General features: G+C 43.5%; 1 long non-coding RNA gene and 1 pseudogene across 2 annotated transcripts in view; both read right to left on the reverse strand.

The window, feature by feature from the left end:
* The window catches only part of LOC307197492, a 739,380-nt gene that overhangs the window by 562,774 nt on the left and 151,384 nt on the right, over positions 1-25,222 (reverse strand). The gene's annotated exons all lie outside the window — the stretch shown is intronic.
* On the reverse strand, positions 19,803-23,544 carry LOC307196949 (protein NipSnap homolog 3A-like; annotated as a pseudogene). Its single transcript has 2 exons — positions 23,400-23,544; positions 19,803-20,547 (listed from the first exon to the last, which is right to left on the reverse strand). The product of its transcript is annotated as a protein NipSnap homolog 3A-like (transcript).

Raw genomic sequence — 25,222 nt, forward strand, 5'->3', positions numbered from 1 at the left:
CCCTTTGGTTTTCTATATTGGAGGGCCTAGTGTTAAACAGTCACATGTGATCAGACAAAGGAGACAGGGCTGGGCGTCGAGTAGACACTAAGGGTCTACATGTAACGAGCAGCCTCAGCCAGGTGTAGGATAGACGAGGATCTGGGGATGATCCTCACATGATCCAGCCAGGTCTCCTTCCCAGGAGTCCAGCAAAACTGAAAGGGAGGAGAACATGAGCAAGTACAAGGGTCAGGTGTTTATTTCAAGCAAGGAATAGCAGATGGTAGTAGATGCTAACGTAAGCCTCCTAGGAGTCACATTCCCCCAAACCCCTAACGAAGCAGTGGGACTCCCTGCCATATATCAGAGTTTTGACACAGACCCCAGGAGAAGGCTGACGGCTCTCCTCCCTACTTGAGCTCCCTGCTTGAGGTGTTTTGGGACTCCCGGACAAAGGCAGACCCACCAGGGCTCAGAGCTGGCGCCCAGGGCCAGGCAGAGAAGCCATCCTCTGCAGAGCTCATGCTGAATCAGGTAGCAAGGGTTTCTGCCACGTGCTGTGGGCCAGCACTCTGCTCAGGGCTAGGGACGAAGCACTGTCCCCTAAGGCTTAAAAATAAGTGAAGGAGACACCAAAAAATGACCCCGAGGGCGGCATTGTCTTAGCTGGGCTACTTGTATGAGCACCTCGGTCAGCCGGTCAAGACACAAGAGTTCTATTGCACATCTACCAGCAAGAGCTGCAGTACTCACTAAACCCCCCCGAACGTGGGTCCTGAGAAAGCGTTGCCGTGATAACGGGTATCTGGACATCTCGAATGATGGCTGGCTCCCACACTGTGCCAGCCCTTATTCGCAAATGCGAGTGGGGTGGCTTCTTATGTTCTGGTTGGGAGAGAGACTGAGGAAGTGACTGATTCGTGACCATTATTCTTCCCCTGTTCAGCTCCTTGTGATGGTGCTGACCAACTGAAAAATATTGTTTTCACTACCTCCCAATGATGTCACCCGCATTTTACGTCACTGAATTTTTACAGCTCACTTATCTTGTTATGGCTGAGGTTTTAGTCAATTCTGCCTGAGGAGGTATCCTGCTACTCGTAAGTAAGACAAGAATAAAAGAAATTTAATAACATTCCAATAACATATATTAAAGGTGGACACCGTTGGGCACAGTGCTAGGTATAGTCAGTCATGAGCAAGACAGGTAATCGCTGACTGCTTGGGATTCACAGTCCAGAGGGCAAGGCAAGCATGAAACAAGTCATATGAGTACAAGTGCTATGGAAGGAAAGCACAAGACGTATAGGTAGCATTTTGGATGATAAATAATATTAATCTATCTTTTGTCACTTTTTTACCAGAAGAAAAAGAATAAAGGAAGGGAGTTGAAAGGAAGGGAAGGAGGGAAGCAGGGAGGGAGGAAGGAAGAAAGGAAGAAGGAAAGAAAGAAAAAAGAAAGGAAGGAAGAAAGGAAAGAAGGAGAAAATAGAAATAAGCATGAGGGTAAGTGGCAGCTGGGACCTGGCCTTAGGAACAGGGAGGCAATAGGGAGTGGTGAGGACTGCAATAAACTAGAGCTCACCCAGGTCTACGGGCGATTGCCCAGATCTCCAGCTAACTGCTCCCAAGTGTAATTGCACGGCCATTGTTTCCAAAGCTTCCACTTTTTAAAGTAAAGCAACAATTCTGATTTTTTTTTTAGGTGAACTGTCCTGATTTTTAAATGTTGACTCATATAAAAAGCTAATAAGTTCCAAACAGGCCAAACCAAACACTCTGGCAGTTGGGATTCAACTCTTGAGAAGCCAGTTTGCAACCTCGGCCTTAAATGGTATCATGGAAGGTTATAGATCTCAGAGCGCAGGGCCAGACAGATCCCATTATACCAGACCCTGGGCTTCTTCTACAGCAAGGCAGAAGCCTCACAGCGATTTCACATTCCTTATATGTTTCTGCCTTATAAACTGACATCACATTTTTACCTCCGTTTTTTGCTAAGCTGAAGAGCTATCTTTTGAGAAGGACATTGGACTAAGTGACTTCAAAGGTCGCTTCTGAATCTAATTGACAGCCCCCATCTTGAAACTATGACACTAATAACAGCATGACAATGATGAAGGCAATGGTGCATTAAATACTTCATTTCCCATGAGTTCATCTGTGTTATCTGGTTTAAATTACTCAAAGTATTCAATCATCTCATTTAGGTAGGAAAAGCTATCACTGAATTACACACTATGGGTAATATATAAGCCTGACCTGCTTATCTTTCCATCCATTTTTTTGGATGCTTGTGCTGGAGATTATAGACATGCCTAATAACTAGTGGCATTTTGCTTTACTGGCCATGAATGTTACCTTCAGGGCGAGCAGGTGCAGAATGAGACAGGCTGTATGAAAAGATCACCATTTCTACTCTGTTTCACCAGATTAACTCAGGATGGCTCTGAAGTGAGCATGGTTTCTCTAGCCAGAGAGAGAAAGGATCTTTGCACATTAGCGGTAAAGAAAGAGCTAATTTAGGGACAAATTCACAGGAAAAGAGATGAGAGGTGCCAGGGAGTTTGACTCTTTTTCGAAGCAGAGATGGATGGAGTCGGGCCCCTGGGGAGGTGAGTCATATTAGAAAATGAGGGCAGGAGGACAGAGGGTGAAAGTTCAATTCCCGTCTTCGGGTTTCCAGGTTTTACCTCCATTTGGCAGCCTGGGACGTGTGTGGGGAAGACCACGAGGGGGCTGGGAGGGTAACCAGGACAACCCGGGTCTCTGCCTTGTCTTCTGTCCCCTCGTGGCCCTGGCACATGTTGCCTCCGGCCCAAACCACCGTGGCCAGCGTGCCAACCGCACAGTACCAGGCTGGCACATGGCAATGTTCGGCACACAGCACTAAGGGCCTCTGCTCCTTGTGTTGGTTTCCGCCGGATCCCATTTCTCAAGGAACAGCAGGTCGAGAGAAGGGCTTTTGAAGACTCGCGCTCAGGGCACTGTCTGCAAGCCAGGCTGCTGGGCGCCCTTGGCCGTAGGCAGGTCCAGGAGAGGAGGGGGAGGAGGCTGGGAGGCCAGAGGAGGCCTGGAAGCCCCCTCTTCCCATGTTCCTGGAGGTCTGAAACTCTCCTTTCTAAGCCAGTTCAGGCAAAACAATTCAAGTTGCCTGCAGGCAAGGAGGCGCTGTGGGGAGCTGAGAGTCCTGATGGGGAGGCAGGCAGGGTGGGAAGGAAGGGAGAGAGGGCAGGAGGGAGACCCCATGTGGAGAGAAGGAGAAGGCTTTGAACTTGCAGATCTCTCCAGCTGAGCAAAAATCCACACTAAAGCAGCCCCAGCTGGGTGCCCAGGGGTCCATGAATAAGTGTTAGGGGGTGAGTGAGATGACAGCTCCCCGACCTTAATGCATTCACCCCAAGGTGCTGGCGGGCATCTGCTCCATAATTAACGCTAGGCTCTCCCCTCTATGCCTCCTCCTTCCCCTGTGGTTGCTGAGACATTTGCCATAATTATTCCCCACGTCTCTAGGAAGGAGTGTGCCCCTGGCTCGTTTGCTTCCTCCATCACTTCCATTCTGGCCTGGGGGACAGCTGTCCCTGGCTAGCTGGGGGTTGGGGGCACCCCATTTCCAGGGGCCACTGTAGTATCCCATCCTCCCCACTGGGGTTCATCCACACAACATCTGTTCTCCCGCCAGGAGACTCACTGCGGCATCAAGAATGGAGGAGCATCACAGGCACCTGAAGGGACATTTTCCACCGACAGATCAACAATCTATATCATGTCTAATGGCATGATGTGATGTGCCCATGGGTTGAAAATCACTGCAGTAATGAAAACTGATGAGGCTACATGGCACACAGAAAAGGTTGAGAACGTCTCTCCAACGATTATACCAATAATATTAATATTAATAATAGCAATAATAATATCATTTATTCTAGATGAAAGAACAAGGGAAGGTGTTCATCTGGCTTATTTATTCTCAGAATCTGTTCCCATGTGTTGCACCTACCAGGCAGACAATATATATTTTTTGAAGAGACAGATCACTGCTTTGTCACATACTTTACAAAAGTTGTCTCCAAATATCACAGCACTCATGAGATGTAAATACAATCATCTCTATTTTAAGGGGAATAAAATTGAGGCACAGAGAGGTTGAGCAACTTGCCTAATGCCACACAGCAAGTAAGATACAAAGTCGGGATTTGAATACAGATCTATGACACCAAAACTGTGGTCCTTCTGTTTTGCCATGTTGCCGGGTCACTTCCCTGCATGAAACACTTTAGTAGGTCCCTGAAAGTGAGTTTCTTGTTCTTTCTGTTTATAATGTCTTATTTGACTCTCACTCATTCTTGAGCTTAAAGACTCAGTGACAATGCCCATTAATTTGTGAATCTTTTATTAGCGTGAATCATATTTTCTTTAACTCTGTATCACTACTGAATTTCACAAATACCTAGCACAAGGTAGATAGTCAATAAATATCTGTTGAATTTCTATTTTACAAAGAACAATCCTGAGATTCAGAGATGGAACTCTCTCACTAGAGGCTATATAGCCAGGAAATATAAGAACCGCAATTTGAATTAGAGCTCTACTGTGAGTTCAGGGACCTTTCCACTAATCCATGTACCACTGAGCTCCATGGACATCATTTCATATTATACAACAACTGATGTTCTATAATTGTGGTTATTTCCATTTTGTCTGACAGCATCTTAATATATACCACCAACTAATAATCCTAAACTTGAGTTATTTCAGTTTTTATTATAATGAGAGTAAAGCAAACTTATTATGGAAAATTAGAAGAAAACAGAGAAAAGAAATTAAATCAATAATCCCAAAACATTTAAAATGAATATTTTCTTCCAATATGCTTATGCCTTTTTACATAATTTAGATTACAGTCTTTACATAACTTGGGATTCTAATTTTTTTAGCTTAATATTGTAATATAAACATTTCCCTGCTTACTTCAGTAATTTCAATAATTTCCCTATTTACCATTTAAGTGACTTAAAATTATCATTTAATATGCTCAATAATCATTTTTAATGACTAAAAAAAATCCATTGTATGGAGTACAGACTATCAATTAAACATTCTGCCCAATCCTAGATAATTTTTCACTATTAAAAATAAGAGTACAGCGAACATCTTTTTTTTATTCTTTCTGAATTTCAGAACACTTTTTAGAGTAATTTTCTAGGAGACAGATTATCGAGTCCGTGGGTATGAGCATTTTCAAGGTTCTTGACATAGATTGCAAACTGCTTTCCAAATGAGTTGTGCTAATTTTTTTTTCCCACTAACAGTGATTTGGATTTTACCATCCTTTTAAATTTGACAGTTTCTTGAAAATATGCACATACAACCATCATGTTTTGAATTGTAATAGGAAAACAATGTTAGAGATGGGAGGCCCCCTTCCCCCTCTTATACGTTAGGAAACTGAGGTCTGGCCAGTTCCAATGGCCTGCCCGAAGTCACAGCCATTTGGGGGAATGAGCTGGGCTAGAGCCAGGTCCCCTGACCTCCACTTCCCCACAATGTCTCCCAGGGATCTAAAAACAATTTTACAATCTATTTATCTGTTCAACGGCAGCGTTGCACAGTTGCCATCACTTGACATCTTAATTTTGATTATGCCTTCAAGGGAAGCAGCTTTTGAAATAAATATCTGGACCTGGCAAGTAACAAATTCCCTTCTATGATGAGAAAAGGGTATTTCCTGATAACAGTCTTCTACCTGCCAGGGTTCTGCAGGGAACCTTGTATCTACTTATCACTTCCTTCTCTTGGCTCAGGCTTCTGGAACTCTGTGAGTCCTGCTTGACACGCAGCTTGGCAACTTTCACTACATCCTTCCCGTGGGCCTCTGCTTTCCTGTCCCTGCTCAGCACAAAGGCAGCCTACCTCGTTTTCAACCTCAGGCCAAGCACAGTGTTGCTCCAGCCCATCTGCCACATTGGCCGAATTTCCTTGATTGCTAAGTGATTCCGGGCTCTTCCCAGCAGGGCTGAGTGAGCTGCAAGTTAAGCCTCCCCTCCAAGGCTCTGCCTTGTTCGCAGACGCTGTAGGATCTGCAGTGGAGTCTTCAGATGCACTCTCTCCACCAGGGCCTGGACGGCACAACACTGGGCCCATTGCTCACTCAGTGGGTGGCCTGTACTCTGCCGCAGGGCAGAAAGTACCTCCCCAACAAAGTCTCCCAGGTGACATTTCAACACCCAGCCTCTTCCCTCCAGTTCACGTTACATACCACGGCAATGCAAAGTGGTCTATAATACACCTCAACTTACCTCTCTGCTCAGAAACCTCCCTATGACCACAAGCTGAAAACGGTTGGCTTGGCTTTCAAGCCCCTCCCTATATTATAACACCTGCCTTCCACCAGTTACTCAAGTTCATTGTATACCAGCCTAGCTAGGAGAGGCTTACAAAGGAAGGGGAGCGGGAGAAGGAGGCAAGTGAGTTAAGGGTGGAGTGAGTGATATGATTGAGATTGGGTGTAGAAAAGAAGCGTGTCTTGGATAGTAAGGGGCTTGTGCTGTCTACTCTACTAGAATGTTCTTTCCTATTTTCTCCCTGATAGACCACTCATCCTTCATAGCCCATGCATAAGCCACCTTTGAAGTTTTCCATAACCTGCCTCACCTCTAAACTTTAATCTCTTTTCTCACTACTCCTAAGACACTTGGTCCACACCCCTACAATGCCATTTTTCACACTGAACTGACATATTTTTTAAAATGTGTGACTCCCCACAATTAAATATCCATGCTATTTTTAAAAAGGGCCTGTGTCTGTTCGTCTTTTTTATCTTCATTATCTAATACTTCTCGTGTACTTAGTGCATGATCAAAATCATGCAAGATTGAATACAATGTGTAAGACAGAATTAAAGCTGGATAGGATGAGCACAGGAATGAAGGAATCATGAACACGTAAGTGGAAAAGAGTTAAGTGTCACACCCTAGATGGCACACATACACATTCGTAATACAAATTGGCACCTTTAACATAAGGATGTGGACATGAAGTCATCTGACTGATTGGGAGTTTTGCAGGACACTGAACATGGGAAATTATCAACAAATATTGATCAATAAATGAGCTTGATAGTTTTTCACAGAAGAGCCCCAGGACTAAAACTGTAAAGAGTAAGCTCCGTAGTCAGAATAATCCATGTACCCTTGGCCAGCCAGAAGCAATTCTACTCTTTTTTCCATAACGAAGCATACATCATGAGCCATAGTGGTCACCGCTAGGCACCTATGACATCCCCCTAACGGGGTCTCATATCTATTAAGCAGAGGAAGGCTTGGGTGCACAGCTAATGCATTTAGCAGCCAAGAGGAAATTTGAAGCCTAAGATTCCACACATCTCTTGATCACCAAATAATACGTCAGCACTAAAACTATCCATGGAAGAATGATGTCTGGTTGGGCATTTGAAGAAGACTTTGTGCCTCTCACTTGAGGATACTGGGGGAAATGTGACCATGTCATTTACCTGCAGTTCTTAAATAGCTGGAACGTTCTTGCCAAGTAGCCTGAGAGCTGCTGGTGGAACATGGCACTTTTTCTTTACCCTCCTCTTCTTCTACATGCATGTCTATCTTTTGTAATTGAATCTCAATATGGCATTGGGGTATTTTTAAAATCTAGAGATTGGAAATACTTATTGGAAGAGGCTGGTTTAGGGGTTGGGGGCTTGGCACTGGCAGCAGCGGAGGGGCTTGGAGACAGGAGGCAGGAGGAAGGCTGCCCAGAAGCAGAGGGAGTGTGGAAAAGGCCAGGTTTGGCTTAAGAGCCTTAGCATCAGCTGCTGGAACCTGGCAAATGGAGAAGTAATTTTTTCACAGCCAGCAGTAAAATGAAACTTATGGAAACAATAATGTAAATGTTCTGCCTAGCCAGTGAGTTAAATGAGAGAAGAGGAGATGTTTCCAACCAGGCCTGAAAATCAGTGCAGTTTGGTGGTCTAAGGATAGCCAGGAAGTTAATGGTATTTCAAGTTTTGAGTCAATGATGTACATCAGAGGTCAGCAAACTATGGCCCACGGCCCCAATCCAGCCCATTGCCTGTTTTTTAGGCTCACCAGAGAAGAATGGGCTTTACATTTTTAAATGGATGGGGAGAAAAATAATCAAAAGAAGACTATATCATGACACGTGAAAATCATATGAAATGTGAATTTCAGTACCCGTAAGTAAAGTTTTATTGGAACATAGCCACAAGTATTCATTGACATAGTGTCTATGGCTGCTTTCTTGCTACAGTGACAGAACTGAGTAGTTGCAAAAGAGACCACACAGCCTGCAAAGCCCAAAATATTTATTTGCTATCTATCGCTTTCCAGAAATTTGTCAACCTCTAATATACACGGTCAGAGAAGATTAGTTCAGGGTCCATCCCTTATGCAGTAAAGGCAACATGTAACACACAGTACAAGGCACAAGCTTGAAGTTCAAAGAGAAGTTGGAAGACTCCTGGTCCAGCTTCCCACTCTGTAGAAAGTCCTGCAGAAGCTACCCAGGAGTGAGGACTCACAACTTCCAAAAAGCCTAACCCTTCATCAAACACTTCAACTCTACCTACTATGATTCTGATATTGACCTAAAGCCATCCTCACCCCCACCCATCTTATATAGATAAGTTATAAGCTTTCTTATCTATAAACTATTTCCACATTGGGAGAGCATTAACAAAAATCCTTTTTGATCAAAGAGGGGACTCCTACCACCTTCCATGGGTTAGCACTTTGTGCGTATTAAGGGGCTTTTGCATACAATGTCCCATTTTGCCTTCATTACATCTCGCAGGGAATAGGCCCTCACGATTATTCCTGTTACAGGCGAGGAATCCAAGGGTTAAGGTTACGGACTGCATTGTGCCACCCCCCACTCCCCGCCAAAAGCATATGTTGAAGCCCTAACCCTCAGTGTGATTGTTTTTGGAGACAGGGCCTTTAGGGGGGTAATGAAGGTTAAATGAGGTCATAAGGGTGGGGTCCTAACCCAAAAGAACTGGTATCCTTATAAGAGGAGAAAAAGAGACCAGTGATCTCTCTATATATATATTCACACAAAGAAAAGGCCATATGAGGACACAGCAAGAAGGTGGCCATCTGCATGCCAGGAAGAGAGCCCTCATCAGAAACCAACCCTGATTGCACCTTGATCTTAGACATCCAGCCTCCAGAACTGTGAGAAAATAAATGTCTGTTGTTTAAGCCCCCCAGCCAGTAGTACTTTGTTATGGCAGCCCAAGGAGACCAGTTAATATGGTTAAATGACATGGTCAAAATGAGGCAGCTCACCAGGGTCAGAGCAGGGACCCACCACTCATTGTGCAAATATTTATTTTTTAAACACCTACTAAGTGTAAGGAGTCTTATGGAGGAGACAGGTTTTAGGCCAAAAGTCACACCAAAACAAATAAAGCTATGACTATAATAAGTGCTACCACAGACAGATTATGTACTATGAGATATAAATAAGATGAGCTAACTTACTCAAGGTGGTCAAAGGAGGCTACCTGGAGACACAATTGGACTGACAGCTAAAAGGCAAAGGAAAAGTGAAGGAGGAGAGGGAACATCCAGAGAGACGGCATGTACAAAGGCCCTGTGGTAACAGGAAGCATGTGATGATCAAGGAAATCAGAGAAGGCCAATCTGTCTGGACCAGAAAGACAGGGGGAGTAACGTGAGAGGAGGCTGCAGAGGCAAGAACTGGTCAGATTTCTCATGACCTTGTCAGCCATTTTAAGTAAGTGTGCCTTTATTAAGAGAATTTAAGAGCATTAACATGCTTTCAACATGAGAATGACTTTTAAAGGTTTCTAATTAGAAAGGATTACTCTGGCTGCAGGGTGCTAAACACTGGAGGAAGTCAAGGGAGCTGCAGGAAGCCTAGCTGAGAGACTGTTGCAGAAGACAAAATGAGAGCGGCTTGTTCCTATGCCCACAGAGGTTGCTTTGAAAACGTAGAGAAGGAACTGGTTAAGAGAGCTGTTGATGAGGTAAAATCATCAGGCTTTGTGATTGATGCAGTATGAGGTTGAGAAGGGGATGTCAAGTACGTCTTCATGATTCCTGTATATTTAATAGAATGAAGGAGAGGAGGATGACATTGACTGAGATGTGAAATACTACAAGAGGATGTGGATGCTCTCCAGCCCCCAGAAACATACCTGCAATTGAACAAAGTTGGGTGTGCTAACTAACAAGGGAGAATGCACGACAGGGAATTGCAGAGCATCTCAGTGAGAGGGTGTTAGAAGGGACATATTATAGAATTTGGGCTTCTCTTAGGTCATTTGGGGATTATACAAGGAAAGGGGGCTTTGCTCTGCTTTGGGTGCTGTTGGGAAGCGGGGGTGATTCTATGGTTGTGGAACTTCATCATTCTTACCTAGAAGGCCATCAGGATGGAGTGATTGATAAAGCTGTGATTGATAAAGACAGTTCAGGCTTATATTATCCGGGGTAAATGATGTTTGGTCATTTTTGTGGTAGGGACATTGTTTATCTTTTTGTCTGTGTTCAGACATGATTATGGAATGATCTTGCCTGTGTCTTGTCTGAGTGGCCTTGCCTGATGCTGGTGTTCTTTGGACTTGTTTATGTCAAGCAGGAGAACACCACAGCTTAGCTATAAAGGACAGGACGCTCCCAGCAACGCCACAGCCTCCCTGATGGTGCCAGGCGAGTTCCCGCTGTCCGAGCTGCTTTCTTTTCTCAGTCACCCCTTTTGGTCAAGGACAGATAAAGTCGGGCTGCAGGACATTCATCTAGGATATTCCCATTGTTACCACCACTGAGCTTTTGCTGATTAGGAGGTTGAAGAGGATGTAGTCTGTAGTGGGACTAGGGTTTGTCACTGCATTTCCCTTTGTGGCAGGACAAGTCGCTTAACATCTGACAAGACAATGGCCGCACAGTAGCATTTATAACTCTGGACAGGATACATCAGCCAACTGCAACACAGACAATTACCAGAAACAGAAACAAACACGGTACTTACAAACAAACACGGTTCACACAATAGACCCCAAAGACAGGGACCTAGATTACCAAACCCAGGCAATGAAAACGTGTCCCAAGTTCCAAATAGTGTTCTCTTGAGATCCAAATGGAGCCTAATTACAGATTTCTATTTAGGTGCAACAGAAAGTGTTGGCTGCAACACAAATTTGGCCAGCTAAGAAGAAATTAAGGGCGATGTGATTAGCCAACACAATGTAGCTAATGAATTTAAATTTAAACTGGTTTGTTGGGTTTCCAGAGCAGAATTTGTATTATTTATGATATCTGAGAGGGTCAGAGATAAGTTTCAGACCACCTTTCCACCTGTATTATCCCTACTCTGATTGCAGCTCTCCTAGCTATGTAAGAAGAGGCTGTCAATTCTTCCTCTTGGGAATTCTCCCAAGTAGCCTGTATTTGCCTCTTTGGGGAGGTGTCTGGGTATTCTTTTCAGGGAATCGCATAAATCCATTGCCTGGAGCCACATTTCCTCTGGCTCAGAAGAACAGAGTGAGTGTGAGAAGGCAATTATCAGTGCCAAGAAGAGCAGTGACCCTCTTGTTGAAGAAGGTCTGACTGAAGTTGTTTCAGTTTGGGGTGAATGTTGCTAAAATTATCTCCTTTGAAATTATATATTCGAGTTTAATGTTTCAAACCCCTGATTGATTGCTCAAGTTAGAGCTGTGATAACAGTGGTTGGTGTGCTTCAAGAGGCTGAAAATGCCAGCTCTTGGGAAAATGACAGTTCTCTGAGAAATAATCAGGTTCACTGCACATCTGTCTTCAACGGAAAGGTTATCACTGAGCGCACAAGACTAACTATGATGGTCTTTCCCCCCAGCACTGAAGGTCCTTTATTACTAACTAAAGATCCTATGAAAAAAGAGGAGGCATTTCATTTTAACTTCCTGTTGATGTCCATTTTCCTTTCACTAGCTATCTCATCACACACAAAAAATATTTTGCTTGAAAATAAAGTCCTTCTGTATGGTTTGAACATTTCTTTTATGAAAAGCAGAGGATAGAGTAAATGACATCCCTGTGTCCCCTGGCGTCATTGGAATTCTATGATTCCTGGGCTCGACATAGTGAAAAATATATAATGTGATACAATTTCTGCCATATAGGAAATTAATCAATATCGATGATTAATAACCATACAGCAGGACTTCCCTGGTGGTGCAGTGGTTAAGAATCCGCCTGCCAATGCAGGAGACATGGGTTTGAGCCCTGGTCCAGGAAGATCCCACATGCCACGGAGCAACTAAGCCCATGTGCCACAACTACTGAGTCTGTGCTCTAGAGCCCGTGAGCCACAACTACTGAGCCTGTGCCACAACTACTGAAGCCCACACACCTAGAGCTCGTGCTCCGCAACAAGAGAAGCCACTGCAATGAGAAGCCCACGCACTGCAGTGAAGAATAGCTCCCACTCGCTGCAACTAGAGAAAGCCCGCGTGCAGCAACAAAGACCCAATGCAGCCAAAAATTAATTAATTAATTTAAAAAATAACCATATAGCAGGATGGTGATGGTGATAATGAGGACTCAGTTGCTGCTAACAGTGATTGTGAAGACTTCTACTTTGGTTGGGGGTGGGTAGAGGGTATAAGAATCATTTGAGTTCAATTTCCAAAGAATTTGATGAACTTTCCTCTTATTGGAAGTTGGAAATGAAACTCACAGATTCACAGAGGGAGGGAGCAGAGATGGCTTAACATAAAGGTGTTGGGTTTCAGTAGTTGTAAAATAAGGATTAGACCCAGGACCTCTAGGCCTAAGATAAGGATAATGTATTTGAAATCAATTAAAGGATTGATAATTTTCACCTCCCCCCCAAAGGTTCACCTTATCCTTAAGAAAATGATTTGCAGGAGCCTAAAAGCTCAGAAACATACCATTTTCTGTAGGAGAAGGTGAGCATTCACTTCCCCCAAATAAAAAGGCTACATCCACGTAACTGAGTTGACAATTACACATGGGACCATCTGGCTATATTTATAATTGGTATAATGAACAGCTCCTTGTTTCAGATATTAAAAGCAAGATGATTTAGCACATGCTAAGTGAGCATGAAGATAGACCCTATCTAGTCAAATGATGGAAATGAATTTAATAATAAAAACCCACCAGGAGAAGCAACTGCTCATGTGAATTTCAAAGAAACTCTTCCTGCCATCTGCTGTTGCTAGCATTTTCTATCACCATATTTACCTGCTCTCTTCCAGAGCCCAGTGCTGCTAAGCTCTTTGTACAGAATAAGTTACTAGGCAGGAGAACAGAGTGACTGAAGGGATGGGAGTGAATACAAAAGGCCCTTCACCATCTCCAGTCTCAGCGTGCTATTTTTACCAGGAATCAATGCTGGACTTCTCCAGGAAAGTTTTCACAATGAAGGACAAAAAGGGACTAAAGAAGTGGTGACTTGGGTGGGCTCAGAGATCACCAGGGCTGCACCATCAGGTAGAGCTGCTTGGCCACACCAGTATCCCATTGCCCCCCTCCATGTCCCTCCTCCCCAGTACCCTGCAACATGAAATCCAGATGTAATCAGGTCTAAAGACTGCAACAAAGAAGATCTGCCCAGAGGAAGAACACATGCCTGCAGGCATTGTCAGCAAACACCCTGGAGCCATTTATAGATGTCCCAAAGCCTGGGACAGTGTAGAAGGTCAGTAGAAGGGAAACAGCACTCTCATAAATGGAGAATCAGGCATTGGTAGTGGTAGTGGTGGTGGTGGTGGTGGAGGAGGGGTGATTTTGATATTTCTCTCTCAAGAGAAGAGCTTAGGAGAACAAGGTATTTAAATAATCATGGGTCCAGGTTGGTCCCACCTCACAAGCTTACAGCAGAGAAAGGAGAATTTAGGGGACTGTGAGTACAAGCAGCAAGCAAGCTCTCCAACCATCCCCCAGGGATCTGATTTGTTTGCACTGTGTTCCCTGGTAAAGAGAAAGGGAAACCTTACCTTGATTTAAGCCCAGTGCCCGAGGGAGCTGCAGTGTGGCCAGATTCCCCAGAGAGAGAATAACCATGCCAACAGAGGGGCTCAGCCCTTCCCCAGGGTAGATGGTTTAGACTCTTTTGGAGATACTTTATGCACTTCTTGTGAAAAAGAGAACTCCTGACAGTGGACCTTGGCAACTTTCTATCCAGAGAAGACCTGATAGACCGCCATCTTTGGGCACCTTGTAGGGCCCATACAGAAACCATAGCAGGGTTTCTCCGAGACCTGAGCTCAGCAGGGACACAAACTGATTGGAGAACAGCTGAAGAGAAGCCAGATAAGCCACACCTGCATGCTCTGCTCCTATCCATGGCATGCAGCTGTGCCTGAAGAGGAAGGACCACCTGTTGGCAATAAAAACCAATTAGATTCTGGGGTGAGATCAGTCCCTGAGGGGATAACTAGTTGTTGACACAGCTCTATCAGGTTGGTTATTGGAGAAAGACCCTGAAGACTGGAGTGGAAAATAGCCCGGAGCCTGGAGATATAGTTCTTAAGTTTTCTGCTTTGTTTTGTTTTGGTTTGGTTTGGTTTTGGTGAGAGGGGTCAGTGGGAGAAAGGGTTCAAGAACACATGTAAAATGAAAGCTATAGGTCAAACTTCTCCCCCAAAGAAATGCATATGCACATGACTTGCCTTCAAATTCAGGGAGCCCACAGGGTCACTGAAGCCCAAGTATGCACCCAAGGTTAAGAACCCCTGCTTAGGAGGTGTTTTTGAACAGAACAGGTGAGGAGATTATTTATAAGATGTAATAACCTCACTGGCAATTTCTCGGAGTATGTTTCCTGCAGCACGTACATCACAGTCACCTGGCACCATCACCCAGTTCTTGCTGAAAATGCAGATTCCTGAGCCCTTTCTCAGAATTAAATAATCAGGATTGTTCACAATAGGGCTTTGGAGTTTGCATTTTTTTAAGCACTCACGTGTTATTTATACATTATATAGATTAAGAACTCCTGAGAGTTAAGAATGACCCTAAAAAAGGTCTTCGGGGTCCAACCAAAACCCAAGGCTGATACAGTAAGATATCAGAAACTGATCACTAATTGACTGTCAATTGATTAAGGACCAAGAGGGTGGGTGGAGCTCAGGTCGTCTGACTGATAGAGGAGGGGGTCCACCGATACTGATTATGAGCCAACATCTGTCTAGCATCTGCTTTAGTCCAGGCACTTGAGCATGTGGTTTATGCCATTTAATTCCTCTCAATCATTCTCATATTATAGATGAAATCAAGGTTCAGAGAGTTGAAAAAAATTACATTGTGTCATGGAGCAGAATAAAGAGAGGAGCCAGGCCTTAACATAGGCAACCTGACTCAATGCTCGTGCATTTTAAAAAATTACACCAAACAGTCTGCCTTTTATATGCCAAATTTGGAGGACACAAGAGAAAAATACTGAGCATACAGTGTCTCCAGTGATCAGGCAATACACTTCAGAACAAAAGATTTATTCAGATAAAACAGGAGAGAGAAATACAAAATCTGATGTCAATCCATTGGCAGCAGATGAAGTTTGAGCCACACATGCAGTGGGCAACAAGAAATGGGACTCACCCTACAATTCAGAGTCACTGGAGGGGCTGCTAGAGAAATAGTGTTTTGAATCAGCTCTAAAGAGTCCATATAATTTTGAATTCATTCCACCTTATGTAGAGTCTGAGTTTAAACAGACCAGAATCTCCCAAAAATCCACCTCATATATTACTTTAGATAAACAAGAATACTTATGGGAGACAGAGAGAGGAATTCCTGAACAAAGATAAGTTTCTCGGTTCGTAATCCCCAATTCCTCGATAGACCTCAAAGGATAAAGTGAACTTTGCTGAGTGCTTACTGTGTGCCCGTCATGGTATTAACTCATTTAATCCTTATCCAAATATTTTAGGCGAGGTATTATTATTACTGTGCCCAGTTTTAAAATGACATAAGCTGGGCCAAGATGTAACAAGTAGGAAACAGTAGAGACAGGACTTAGACCCTGACAGTCCAGTGACAGCAAGCTCTCTCTAACCATCAGCTACACCGATCAGCTAGCCTAGGTAGAGATTTAGGGAATTTGTTGAGTCCATTACAGTAGAAGAGAAAAGTTAGAAAGACCATATGTGACAAAAGACTTGGTATTCATTTAGGTGCATACATGACCATGTTTTGAAAGTAAAGGGCATTAGATTATCAGTTTTTGAGCCAACCTCCTGAGTAACTATGAGATTGAGGGAAGACGGACAACGGTTTATCTGTCTCCCTCTGTCTGGCAAACAACCCCATTCCCTGAGGAGAGTTTCTCAAACTTGAAAACATGTTTATTCCAACTCTGAGCAATGTTTTGTTCCCTTAGAGTCTAGGGAATAGTCCTGAAGGTCACTGACATTGTTTTAAGTGCCTCTCCTCTTTGCAACTCTCCCTGATTTTAATCTCACAATATGAGGACCCATAATTTAAAAGCTGGATGGACTGACTGCCAAAAAACAAAAAGAGAAGGGTTTATAGAGATGTAAAACTGCCCACCCTTGTGTCCACTGACAGTCCATCATGGAGAATGACGCACACCTCCAGTTTCCTAAGAGGGCAGGGGGCACCTGTAGAGCCCACTAAGGTGAGGGCTCTAGTGATTCAGCAAGATACACCCCAAAATTAACGGTCAAGGTTCAGCTGCCCTCACAAGCTAATCTCTTACAGCCTCATGACTCGGAAAACATTTCCTGCAAAAGTGTCCATATGTTTGCCAATGGAATGACATCAATCTCAGCTTTTTGTCCACATTTTTCAGTAACTTCCTTGTGTTCGTTTCTGTAAACTTGTTGATCTCTAAGGGTTTCTCAGTTTTGCTTCAGATACTCTGGTTGACGCAGGAATGCTGGTGCTTCTGGCTCTGTGTTCATCCAATGCCGTCCTCAGCATGATAATAATGAGAGCTAACGTTATTAAGTGCTGGCTATGTGCCAGGTGGTGTTCTAAGCAATTACATCTATTTACTCATTTAAATCTTTTTTAGTAAGTTCATGAATTAGAGCTGTTTTGTAGATAAAGAAATGAGAACACAGAATGTTCCAGCCATTTGCTCAAGATCACAAAGCTAATATGTGGCACAGCAGGACTCTGAGTCAGTTTGGCTTCAGAACCTGAGTGCTCAACCAGTATGTTATTTGTCACCAATATGTCCATACCTCAACCCTAATGTTACCTATTATAATTTTAACTTATTCACACCACGCTACGAACTCACACGCATATATTAGCAAATATGCTGGAGCAAGAAGGATTACCAGAAGATCAAAAACATTATTCAGGCAGTAATAACAATGGCAAATGGCATTGTACATTCTTTATGATTTTAAAAGCATCCTTGCAAAGCTGTATAATTGACCCAGTTTTTTAACCCTCTGAATCAGACAAGTCAGGTAGATTGTTCAAGATCACCAGCAGGTCTCTGGACTTCTGAACTCAGATCTACCAAATGCAGAGGCCCCTGCCCTTTCAACTATGACATACAACCTTCTTACTAACTGCTAGGCACAACCAGCCTAGTATAGTGAAATGAACACTTGGATAAAGTGTCTGTCATCATGGTAGAACTATTAACAGCCAAAGAAGGAAGGAAGCGTTGTCCATAATTAGACATAAATTCTAGGCTTTAGGAAAAAAACCGTTTGTAAAAGTTCAGAGAAAAGGTAGGTATGACTCCTTGGTGACACTATAAAAGTTAAAATGGCTAAAAGAGGAAAGGTTCACATAAAAGAATTCTATCAGAACAATCACTAACGTCTTAGTTTGAGCCACTATAACAAAGTACCATAGACTGGGTGGCTTATAAATGACAGAAACTTATTTCTCACAGTTCTGGAAGTCATGGTCGGCTTCTGGTGAGAACCCTCATCTGAGTTGCTGACTGCCAACTTCTCATTGTATCCTCAAATAGCACAAAAAAGGTCATCTAGCTCCCTGACCTCTTCCTGTAAGGGCACGAATCCCATTCATGAGGGCTTCACCCTCGGGACTTAGTCACCCCTTAAGGGCTCCATCTCCTAATACCATCACATTAAGAATTAGATTTCAGTATATGAGTTTTAGGGGACATAAATATTCAGTCCATAACAAAAAATGACATTGATCAAGAAGAAAAAGGAAAAGTGTCTTTTAAAAAAGCAAACAAACAAAAACTATGCAGAGAGCTCTTGGTCTCAGATTTTAAAAGAAATGCCTGAAATATGAAAAGAAGCACTTATAACCAAGGAATACTAGCCAGTCTTAGTGATAACCAGGATAAACAGAGTTGAAATTGCCCTGAGTCTTAAAAAGACAGTGTCAGGGCACTGAAAGGGGGCTTTGAGCTGAGTTCAGAGCAGGAAGAAGAATGAGGAATGGAAGGGCCCCATGCTCAGGGGCAGATGGTGTCACATTGAAAGCTAACAGAGAAAAACAGGACAATTCGGCTTCTTTCTTGCTTTCTCTGTCGAGGAAAGTGATCTTCAAACTGGGAAGGCTTGAACAAATATGGTTTGTAGGAAACTGAAACCTAAGGTAGGCAAGGAGACAATAAGAAAACACCAAGCCCCTCAAATGAGTTCGAGTTCACAGGCCCCGCTGCAGTGAGTGCTGGAGAGTTTGGGAGAATTTAGAGAACAGATACATGCTCCAATTTTTAAAAACAAGCAACAGATGGATTACAGGAAGATGAAAAGTATCAAGACCTGGAAATATTTTTTACGGATATATAGACTTTTATTAGGGCAAGCATTTCCACAAGCATAAAGATCTCTTTAAGACAAATAGATGGCCCAAGTATCTGTTAAGTAGTGATCAAAAATGAAGTAAAATTTAGCAAAATTAATTCTAAATAAAGACATTCAGCATATAAACCAAGTCTTTTGAAGTTTTTTAACACCGAGACCTAATCACATTGTTTTCCAAGTTAGAGTGTCTAACAATTAATGTTGAAACCATAATTAATAATATGACACATATGATACTGTGCTTTTCCAAAGTAAAGAAATATATTTGACGTAATATTTTTATGAATCACATTTGATATCACAAAATAAACTTTACTGGACAAAAAAAATTGTTAAAAAATCTCAGAAAATAAAAGACATAATGAAAAGATAGACATAGTGTACAGATAATGTTAAAATATTGTCACACAGGACGAGAGAGAGTCATGGACATATACACACTAACAAACGTAAGGTAGATAGCTAGTGGGAAGCAGCCGCATGGCACAGGGATATTGGCTCAGTGCTTTGTGACAGCCTGGAGGGGTGGGATAGGGAGGGTGGGAGGGAGGGAGACGCAAGAAGGAAGAGATATGGGAACATATGTATAGGTATAACTGATTCACTTTGTTATAGAGCAGAAACTAACACACCATTGTAAAGCAATTATACCCCAATAAAGATGTTAAAAAAAAAAGATACAAAAAATAAATAAATAAAATAAAATATTGTCACAGGTATGGGAATGTATCATTTGAATATAAAAAATGTTATAAAGCAAAAGGTTGTCAAAATATAGGAGAGTTATTTCGAAACACATGCAAAACCAAGATCATGAAGTAGTGGCAACTATTTCTAATGTATAACAGATATTGAAATGCCGTGGGGGAAATGAACAGAAGTATCTCCTGAAGTGGTAGTGACAAAGGACAGAGGTGGTTTTCAGAAGTTCAAGGGACATAGCTAATTAACCTACCACCTCCTTCAAATAAAAGTGAGACTCTCTTGGGAGAATCTAAGCCCATTAGCAGACACATCTTAGAGCAGTTAATGAAATGCTTCATATTTCAGCAGAAAGAGATTTCAACGGTAAAAATGACATAGGAATCAGAAGCAAACTTTGCTGTGACACTTGGTAGTTGACATTTTCCCAGTGACCACAAGTGTGAGATCCTCATGAGACTGATGTCCCCCAGCTGCATGAATATCTGCACTCTCATTTCACCAAAGAACATGAACTCTGCTGGGTGCTCTGTATTCTGGGTGGAGAACGCCAACCAATTCTGTGTAGCCTAAATCAACATGGGCATCCACCACCGTTTTAAACTCATCACCCCACAGAGCTGGCCCAGCAGGCTTCATCTGGAAAATAACTGGCTCATAGACTCCTTTGGGATTTTTTTTTTCTAGTTTGCACTATGGTACCCCATAAATAATCTCAAACTCTTGCTTGTCAATGAGAGCCAAATTTGGAATAAGAAATTGTTCTGGGCATTCTTTATTCTTGGCCGAGCCTTTCTGAACTTCAGCTCAAGGAGCAAAACTATCATACTTCCAAACATGAAACACTTTATCCATCATGCCTCCAAATTCTGCACTCCAGAATCCAACCAGATCAGAGTAAGCTGTCTAAAGATGAATGGTTTTACTAATATTTTCCAGAAACTCATTTATCTTTGAGGGTTTAAGGCAATAACTATGAAATTCATAGAATGTTCCATCATATTGTCAGGGGGCCCCCATAGCAGAAGATGAATGGATCTGAGGGGCAGGTGACCACGTGGCCAGAGCCCTAGTCAGGCCGCCTTGGAGGACAAGCGTGGCAGGGCTTTGGGTGCTGAGAAGGGCAGCCAGTCAGTGGTCCTCCTTTTACGGCTTTCCTAATGGAAATCAAGACCAGGCCAATTTTTAAAAGAGTAAATATCTTTTAATACTTAAAAGATCATAATTAAACATAATTGCGTGTGCCAATATCATTCTTATAAGGCAAGCTTTACCAAAGGAATCTTGTTTCTGTGTTGAGAGGCTATGAAGGTTAAGTCAACACTTTACTGGGTCAAGATTTCAAGACGCCATTGTCCAACTATCCCTAAGGACAATATAACCCTAAGGTTAAGTCAACACTTTACTGGGTCAAGATTTCAAGACGCCATTGTCCAACTATCCCTATGGACAATATAAACTTGGACTGAATGCCGGTTAAGTAAGAAAGTTTCCTAACTAGCTGACTGACTCGATGTATACGCTGTTGATGAACTCAATTCTGTCTGAAGAAACATACTGTGTGGTAAGGGGGGCTGGGGTATGCTTTTCTTGCATAAACCATATATTTGGCACATTTTTAATGACTCATATAGACAGAAATCAGCTACATATTTTGATGCAACTGTTTTGAAGATATTTTGACAGCCCTGTGAAACAATTTAAAGAATTTTCCTCAAGTGCCAATTAACATAATTACATACACACTCACTTCCTGATCTTCATCCCACTTCTGAGTGAATTTTAGAGGGGCAATAAGGTCAGATTCAGGGGTGAGATGAGGCTTTGCGACATTCATTATTCACGCTGCTAGGGCATGACAAAAGATGTGTTTATATTTTGATGCACCCATTTCGATATGACCAAATCAAAGTAGTCACATCGAAGTCCTTTTCCAGATCAGATTTCCATACATTTATCTGCATCACAGATTTTGGAACTCTACAGCACAAAGGATCTATCTCTTCAATACCCCGTAAGACATTTCCTTCCAGGTTGGCAATAACTCATTGTGCTTCTAATATATTTGAGGACAGAAAGATGGAGGCTGGTTTTAGAGTCAATATTTGCTAGATCTCCACCAAGTCAGATGTCATCTTCTTGCCTTTGGGAATACAGGTAAAGATGGCATATCATTCCAGGTTCTTTGTAAGTAATAGAAATAGACCCTGGCTGACAAAGCCAGAAAGGACTTTATAGGAAGGCTACTGGGTAGGGCTTTCATAGCAGAAAAGTCAAACAACCAGGTCTTGGAGAGGCCCACGGTCAGAGTAGCTCCAGGGAGCTCAGTAGAGAACCCAGACACAGCTCCTGCAGGAAGTACCATCAACAGCTTCAGTTCCACTGGCCATCTGTCCCTCTGTGTCTCTGCCCAAGTTTCAAATCTTGTCTCATTGCCCCCTGTCCTGTGACCAGGACTATTGGGGTCATGTGGATGGAGGAGAGCAATTTCCCCAAGGGAAAAGGAAGGGCACAGTTATCAGAAGAAAGGGGCAGTGTGCAGGAAAAGAAAGAAAAAAAATAGACCCACTAAAGACCTGAACTTCAGTCAAACACTCATTTTCAAAACTACAGGTTTGGCCTCACCTGCTTTATGTAAATAAGGGGTTTAGTTGGCTGCAAGCACAGTAAGAGTGCTGACACAGCCTTGGTGGTCCCAGCATCAGTAAGACGGCACCCCTTCAGAGGTTCCAGCACAGCCATGGGACCTTCACCATGGCCCCCTGGGTGGCCCTCCTCTGTGATTCTGGTCTCTGGGACACATCCTCTCATTCATTCTCCACCTCTAGGAATGGTAGCTGCTTCCTGTAATTACGAATGTCTGGGTTATGTCACATGTGCCTTTTTGCCCACTTTGTCCTTCTGTAGCTATGTTAAAAAGCTCCTATGTTAATTTCCCTCTACTGGAAATGTTGAGAGTATTTCTATCTTCCTTTCTGGAGTCTGACTGATGCAAATGCTGAAAACCCAGGTGATGTCCACAGTAGGATGTTTGGTGAGGGAGGCTGATACCGTGTGGTACTTGGAATGCATGTCTTGTTCAAAGGAAGACTTAGGGAATGTGATCACCAGCTTCAACTATCTGAAGAGCTTTCATCTGAAAAAGGGATTCTATTTATCCCCTGTAGCTCCGGAGGGCAGAACTAGGATTAGTGAGCAGAAATTTCTAGGAAGCAGGTTTCAGCTCAAAATAAGGAACTATCCTCTAAGCCCTTGAACTGCCCCCAATGGAATGCACTGGGCAAATTTTACTGGAGGTTAGTCAAGCAGAGGATTGGTTTTCAATCCCTCTGAGACACCGGAGAGGTACCCACCAGAGTGACATGCTGGGCCAGATCAACTCTTGAGGCCCCAAAACCCTTCTGCAGAATCTGTAGGCTTTAATTAAAGATTTAGTCATTTTCTATTGGAACTCGAGAACAAAGCTGGGGTGCTTGGTGACCTGCAGAAAACAGTATCAATTATCCTCTAAGATTTATCTTGGCTCCAGCGTACTTTAAAACAATCACTCTTACTCTAAGACTGAAAAATTCAACTTCCCACCATTGTACACCCAGCTGAAAGTGGACACCCATTAGTAGGAAGATTCCCTTCATTTGCTCCCCTCTCTGCTTCTAGCTGGGTTCACTCTGTGTCCCTGTGATTTATGCCCAGAGGTCCTTTGGAGGAGACAAAGGTGACTACAGCCCACAACTAATGGAATCAAAGGATTCGAGTGTTCTGGAAAGACCTGCTCACCCTTGTGAATCTCCTCTGATGGATCCAAATCCCTGAGGCTGAGGCTTCCCGTATCAGTCCTGGATTCACAAGGATGGGCAGACAGTTAGGAGGGAACCAGACAAGTCTTCAAAACCTTTATGAGATTATCTTCCTGCCAGCTTGACAATCCCACCACCTTTCCAATTCTTGCTACAGCTGTCAATAACTTGTGCACATCTGTACAGCCCGCCCTTCTGCTGTTCGGGGCACACGAGTCTCAAAACAGCTCTTCTCCATACACCAGTTTTCCTTTCCTGGAGCAAAACACCCTTCATTCGCATTGTGGCAGTTTGGGAGGTAGGTGGGGGGAAAGCTATTCCCCTTTGAGCCCTGCTAAACCAAATGTAGAAACGTAACATTCTAACCTCTAATACGCTCAGAAAATGGTAACTTCTAAGCACACTAAAAGAAGTGTTCTCTTACATTTTCCAATGGGAACATTGGAGGAGAGAGGAAACACAATGAGTAACCCATGGTCAAAACCCCAGATATAACAGGACCAGAAATTAAACTTCATTTTGCCCTAGTCCAGGGATGCTCCCCTCACTCACACAGTCTTATTGCTTCAAACGATCCTACATTATGAGAGAGAAATCCATAGAATTAAGAGTTTTGGTGGCTCAGCCCAGCTTTCTAGCGAGCACGGGTTCAACTGACAGCAGGCCATCCGTGACCAGGAGGTTGCCCCTTTTGCCAACACAACCCTTCATGGATCATTTTACTTTCCATCTGCTTCCCCTAAATTGGTCCCAATATTTTTGTCATTTTAACATTTGTCATACGTCCTACTCTAAGGGTGTGATTACCCAGAAAACAAAGGGAAAATGCCTAAGAAGTGATCAGCAGAGCCTGGCTTGCATGTCAGCAACTGCCCAACTCTCTGGACTCCTGCCATGGTTTAGGGAGCCCAGGATGCAAAATATCTTAAAACGCAGACACCCCTGCATGCCTAAAAGTCCAACATGAGCAAAGAATAATTTTGAGTTTAACAATATCCTCTTCCCACAGCCTGTCCCCAAAAGTAGGGCTGTAAGGCCATGTTCTCCTAGTGAAAAACTGTTGGTTAGAGCCTGGTGCGGAGGGCAGTAAAGGGCAGGAAGAGAGAATATCATGGTGTGGTGGGAGGTGGGATGGAGAATGGGGACACAGGGGCTTCTCTCATGGATGGGCCCCGCTATGGGACCAGCTCTCTTGCTGCAAGTCAGGTCAGCTTGTCTTCTATCTCAAGAGATCTGAATTGCGATGCTCATCTAATGCTCTCTGTTTCTTCTCCCTCCGACCCCTCTCTGACCACCCCTCATATTGTCCCCCTCCCTGTCCCTTTATGTTCCTTGGCCCTCTCTCTGCCCATCCCCTCCAGTCTGAGGCAGCCACCTGGGGACCCTGCTATCCAGTCATTAGCCAGGGCAGCTGCTCTACCAAGCAAGCTCCAGAGACCTGCAGCTGGGAGAATGGAGTCCTGCGTGCAGGAGGGGAGCCGGGGAAGGCCCACCGAACCTTCTCAGGTGGCCAGATGATGCCTAATTAGGCCCCCTGCTCTGGAGGCCTCACCAGATGGGCAAATGCCTGGCAGCCTCAGGGAGCCAGCAAGACGCTGTGGGAAGTCCCAGCGCACGGTTTCCTTTCCAGCTGCCTCTGGGGCTGTGCGGAAGGATGGTTAAAATAGTAATTGGCGCCTGGGGTCAAGGGGCCTCACATTTCCCTGCCAGGAGGGGAGATGCTCTGCTTCTCAGTGATGCAAGCCCTGCCACTCCCCCGCCCCAAGGATCCCCTCCACCAGCCTGAGTTGCTCTTGCTGTTGATTGAAACTGATTTTTTTTTTTTTTTTTTTGGATTCACACCAGAAGAGTTGGCGCTGGGAACATTTTTCTAAACCTAAACAATGCACACTATGAATTCATGAAAGGTAGAAATAAACTAGAAGGGAAACATGAAGAAAATGCATGGGTTTCATTCTTT

This window comes from Stenella coeruleoalba (genome assembly GCF_951394435.1).
Source record: "Stenella coeruleoalba genome assembly, chromosome: 14".
In the NCBI taxonomy this organism is placed as follows: Eukaryota; Metazoa; Chordata; class Mammalia; order Artiodactyla; family Delphinidae; genus Stenella; species Stenella coeruleoalba.